The following is a 6,085-nucleotide window of genomic DNA, read 5'->3' as shown; positions in this document are numbered from 1 at the left end:
TTGATTTTGATTTTGATTTTGATTTTGATTTTGATTTTGATTTTGATTTTGATATTGATTTTGATTTTGATTTTGATTTTGATTTCGATTTTGATTTCGTTTTGATTTTGAATTTGATTTTGATTTTGATTTTGATTTTGATTTTGATTTTGATTTCGATTTTGATTTCGATTTTGATTTCGTTTTGATTTTGAATTTGATTTTGATTTTGATTTTGAATTTGATTTTGATTTTAATTTTTTTTTTTGCTTTTATTTATTTCAGAGGTAAAATTGTAGTGGCAGCCCTCGGCCACCATAGGCATCCGACGTCGCGAGTCAGCCAGATAATAACACCAGAGATAAACAAAATACAATAATTAGTGGAGGATGTGCGATTCAATAAGTATTCGCTTCGCTCTACTAACCGGCTATATACAATAACGTAACCCAAGAAGAGTAGGGGGGTTACTATTCTTATAAGGCAATTGCTACTATTACGGGTGTTTAATTTATTATTACCTGGAATATCTTATCCTACCTTAATCCCTATTATCATACACATATGGTTTTGTTTAATCGCTTTTATAATTTCTTCCTCTATTACATCAAACATTTTACCTATAGCTCTTTCTGTGGGATTCTTGACTCTTGTGGTCCATAGACTTTACCTAGTCTGGGTTCTTTTCTGATTTTCTTCTTGACCCATAACTGTTCTCTAGCGCCTCTAACCTTTCTAAATATTATTGTTACACTATTTAATTTTTCACTAGTTTCTGATAGTATCCCTCCTCCCATTTTTTATGTACGATTATCTGAAGAGGACTTGAATAGCCCAGAGCTGACAAAAGAGGAAACAGACAGGTGGAGACAATGGAAAACAGAAGGAAGACGCTAATTATACCCCCGTCACACCGGACGGCGACCATCCGCGACCGTACGGCGACCAGAAAATGTACAAGGTCGCCGGCAAACGCGAACACAACGCGAGAAAAAGTCCCAACAAATTACAAACTTGAAAAAAACTTGCGATCATAACCGCGTTCTCACTCGCCGCCCGCACGCCTCTCCGCGCTTATGGCGTTTTCTATTGAGATCTATGGGCTTGGCAACGGGCGATCACCGCGTTTCCCGCGGCGCTCTCACCACGCTCATGGGGTTCTTACCACCGTTTTCTAACGTGTATCGCGATTGCAGCGGTCGACCTCAGCGCGCGTTTCCCTACGCACGTTCTCCACGGCGACTATATAAGCTGGTCAGATTTTCGAAATTTTAACTGTATAGTTGTGCCGTTTGCCTGAGTAAGGAAAACACAATTCCGCAAAAGAAACAAGCTATCAGAGGCCGAGGCCGGTGGCCGTGGCCTGAGACAGATCGCATGAAACATGATCGCAGATCGGATGAGACAGATCCATGAATCGCCGTTAAATGTCACCATTTTCGCAAGCGTCCTTGCCAGCGTGTACTGCCGTGTACTATCGTTTATAGAGATGTTAGCGAACGCTTGTCTCACGACTTCGCGACCCACCGCGTTCTTACCGGCGTTCCAGGTCAGATCGCCGAACCTTCGGGGTTTATTTTAACATGCTCCAAACAAACGCCGAGACTCCGCGATCATTGGCGACGATGGCGACCACACCACGATGTCTGGCGTTTCCACCACGCTTATACCACGCTTATGGCGACCTTGGCGCGCTCTGGGCCCATTTTCCGTCGCCGTAGCAGCGCAGTAAGGACGCCACCCCGGTGTGACGGGGGCAGGCGACGAAAAGAAGAGAGGCAATCACAAGAGGCGAATGCGAGCAGAAGCAGGCGAAAAGATGAAGAAGGGAGGAAATAAAAAATAGTAGCAAATAAAAGATAGCAAACAATAGAAAATAATAAAATAATAGCAATGAAGAAAATAATAAAGAATAATAAAAAATTAAAAAAGAATAAAATAATAGCAATAAAGAAAATAATAGCAAATAAAAAAAGCAAATAAAATGGAGACAGAGAAGAGAAGGAGAATATGACGTACCACCGGGATGCTATAGGTGCGCGCCGCCCGTGCGGGTATAAAAGTAAGCACAAGTAATACTAAAACACGTAGGAAAAGTCGGGAAGAGATATATAGCAATAGGTAGAGAAAGCGAGAGCGACGAAGACAGCAGATAGAGAAGGCACATGTAGCAAGGGGCAGTGAGAGACAGACAGCAAGTAGGCAGCGAGATACCGACGGAGATGGTTACATAGGTGTTTAAATTGTATATGAAGTTTGAAATAAAGTCAACGTTAATTGTCACCGTAAAGGGCTACTTCTTACCTCTACGGCTGCTGCTATATATTGCTTTTGAGGTCGTGCATCTTACGAGATCTACGCGAGATAAACCGCCAGCGAACACTCAAGAAGAGAAGACGACACTTTTGCTCTGCTAGATTACTATTATTCACTAGACTTCTTGTCGTGCAGTCATGTGAGCTACGAGACTCATACTTTGATTTGCGCGTGGTTTTACGCATTCCCACACGCATTGGCACAGTCACGAAGCTTCATTAGGAGTTCCGAAAATTGTATATACATGAATAATTGGCCACGGTTGTGTATTTTACATGTGTTTGACATCGATGATATCTTGCTTAATGTTATAGTGTTGATAGAGGTGATCGCTATAATAATGTGAAATAGTACGTATAGGTACACAGACGCCTAGAGAACCCGAAACGGCTATAAAACAAGTTACATGATGAGTATCTCTTTAAAATACAAAGATTAGTCACAAAAATAAATATTCATATCTCATAACAATTGACAAAAAGTTCAATATTTTGACTGTGCTCTTCTCTGATGGCGAATTTCGTGCTTTTTATTATTGTCTTCATTTCTCTTATTATCAGTTCTCTCTAAAATATGATACGTCGTCTTGCGCCATTAGGTCTGTTGTTTCTACGCTTCAAAACATTTTTACATGAGTCCTTATACCGTAGGAGTGGCCGACCTACTTTCCTTGAACCCTCAGTCAGTTTACCATAAAGAAGTGCCTTAACAGGTCTCTCGTCTGGAATGCGAGCAACATGGCCTATCCAACGCAATCTATTACGAATGAGGACATTCTCTATATCTTCTGTGTTGGCAAGTTCAAGCACTTCGTTATTTGTTACAAAGTCATCCCACTTGATCTTAAAAATGAATCAAAAGTGTCTCTGCTGAAGGGTCTTTAGCTGTCTAATTTGATGTCGATATAAGGTCCAGGTTTCATTACCACACAGCAGTAGAGGGAGCTAAACGCGGGCGACATTTGCGCACGTAACCAGCCTGCACACGGTGCGAATTCGGCGCGCGGCAACGGCGCTGAGCTAAACGCGCGCGACATTAAATTATTTTGCGCACGTAACCAGCCTGCACACGGTGCGAATTCGGCGTGCGGCAACGGCGCTGAGCTAAACGCGTGCGACATTTGCGCACGTAACCAGCCTGCACACGGTGCGAATTCGGCGCGCAGCAACGGCGCTGAGCTAAACGCGCGCGACATTTGCGCACGTATAGATAGTATCCAGATGAGAGACCGGATACCAGAGAAGCGTCGCCTGAGAGGTGTTGATACTGCCCGCTAAGCGCGAATCTTGCGCGCAGTTCCGCGGCAAGGCGCACGCGACCGCGGGAACGTCCTACTAAAGTATCACGCGCTGGCAGCTTTTGATCCGTGCGCCAAATCGAAAGGCCGGCGCACGGATCAATTGCTGCCAGCGAACAGTCTCGAATTTTAGCGGGTCTAATTCACTAGCAAACATATGCACACACCATCGCGCAGGCCTAATAGCGATGTTTCACGTGACGTCATAGATCAGGTCACGTGTATTTGTTATGTGTTGTGGTTAGCAGAAGCAAAGCGTGCTGCTTGACATTTACAGATGAATGACTACATGTTCTGATAGAAAGCGCTGTTTATGTAGTGCACGTACACGTGCGTGCTGCGTGCGGACGTACACGTGCGTGCATGCGTGGCAGAGAGAGAGGGAGTGAGCGTGGCGGGATGAGAGAGGGCCGTGGGAGAGGCCAAGAGGACGCGTGAGAGAGAGCAATGACCAAGAGCACAGTGACAGAGAGCGACGAAGAGAGAGAGCGAGCAGAGAAGAGAACGAGGAGTCGTGAGAGGAGGGGCGTGAACGACGCTGCATGCGGGAGGTGCTGATTTGGCTATAATTGATAGGGATTTCTTGGGCTCTCGCTGCGTATAACCTAGTCATGTGGGTGCGATGCGGCCGAGAGGGGTCTTTCGCATGTGGGAACTGCTTTGCTGAGCTGCCACGTCTGTAGCGGGATGTCGTTTGGCGTGGTGGGATACGGTCCGCGACCGTGCGTGAAATGTGCAGTTGTGTGGACGGATACAGCGTGCGTGGTCGGGCGCCATCATCTACTTGCAATGCCTGACCCAGTATTAGTGAAAGGTACAGACCCACAAGACCGCGCTCCTCGCTTATCATTATTGGAGCGTAAAGTAGTCCTTGCTTTAGAAGGAAACCTGTGATTGGTTGGCCGGGCAGATAGGGCGTGCGTTCTGAGTGCAGCGTTATTAGAAGATGGCGTTTGCGCTATATAAGCTCGTGAAACCGTGTATCGGGTGGGCCAAGTTTGGCCGATTTGGTGTAAGTCCCGGGGAAATAACAAGTGGAAAAAGATATTTGTTTTCCCCCACCCAGACCACACCCGTTTGCAATAATTTCCACCACACACCCTTATGTAGCCTTCCTTGCTCACCGTAGTTAATCTGAATAATAATATAAACATCGTATAGTATAAAGTTACGCAGACTTACTTACTTACCCATTGCTGGCCTGCCTTGAGTATAATTTGTTCTGTATTAATTGGCAAACGGTTCTTGATCGTGCGGTTTGGCCCTCGCTGCGTGCCCTGCCATGTGGCCATGTGGCACGTAAGATTGTAGCAGGTGCATACAATAGACTAGGCAAACAAAAATTAGCGCTCTCATCTAGCAGCATCACTCTAACCCTTATTCGATGCGTCCGCCTACGTGTAACTCTGATACTGCAAACATTGTAAAAGATGCAGAAATCGCGCGAATATTGGTTTCGCGTTGCGCTGGGCGTGCTGATCGCTGCCTTGGTGTGGGCTGCGGTAGCCCAATAATAGCATTATTCGGCCGTTGACACCAAGATTTGCTCGACTTGCCGCATTGTTCTGCTCTCATTTGTGCGGTGCATGCGCAGGTGCCCCCGAAATAGCGGGAATAGGCCAGTATTCTAGAAGGTTGGTCGTAATGTGTGGCCGTCACGTACGCGTGCCGTGCGTGCCTGCGTGACGTACAGGTGGCTGGCCGATTGGTTCCTAGGAGAGCTGCTAGTGGGCTAGCCATTGCGTGCCGGCGTGTCAGTGCAGGATAACTATTGACTCACAATATCGGATGCACGCGGACATGGATGATGCCTCGAGTCCTGGATATCCCGATTTTTCCAGCTGCTTGCATAGAACTTGTCTAGAGAACGTAGATAAGTTGGTGTGAAATCAGCGTACACCAAGGAATGAATAAATAAAGAGATACTCATGATATATAACAGGAGGAATAGTAATTATTGATTAAATTGACCAACAACCCAAGGGTTGAACCTTGCGGGAGTTCGAGCGAATGCGTTTTGAGGACAGATGGTACATGATCAGAGGATGCTTACGTAATTGAGAAATGTATCTGTCTGGAAAGTTGCTTAAAGTATGAGGTCATTAAGATCGTTCGTCTCAATGCTATGCGTTCAAGCTACGTTCGAGGCTTGGAGGTTTTGCTCCGTTTTGTGTAGGATTAGTGGCCTTGCAAAACACTCAACAGGGGTGCGGAGTGCATTTCATGAGGAGCTTTTAGATAAGCTATTTTCGCTTCAGGTCGATTTGTATCAAGCATGGGAATATGCGAGGGCATCGTTACCGAAGTACAGAATACCATCTGAGTGGCATAGCGTGATGGGCGTAGTCCATGCTGAGGGTATAGGGTTATTTCATGTTTTAAATTATAGTTTTTCGTGCGGGCTTTTTAGATGCCAACACTTTTCCCACGCATGTTACAATGACATGCTTACCAGCAACGCTTGTGTCAGTCAGTCACTGTTGCACGAATTCA

The sequence above is a fragment of the Priapulus caudatus genome, unplaced genomic scaffold (genome assembly GCF_000485595.1).
Source record: "Priapulus caudatus unplaced genomic scaffold, Priapulus_caudatus-5.0.1 Scaffold65, whole genome shotgun sequence".
In the NCBI taxonomy this organism is placed as follows: Eukaryota; Metazoa; Priapulida; class Priapulimorpha; order Priapulimorphida; family Priapulidae; genus Priapulus; species Priapulus caudatus.
This window is presented reverse-complemented; position numbering follows the sequence as displayed.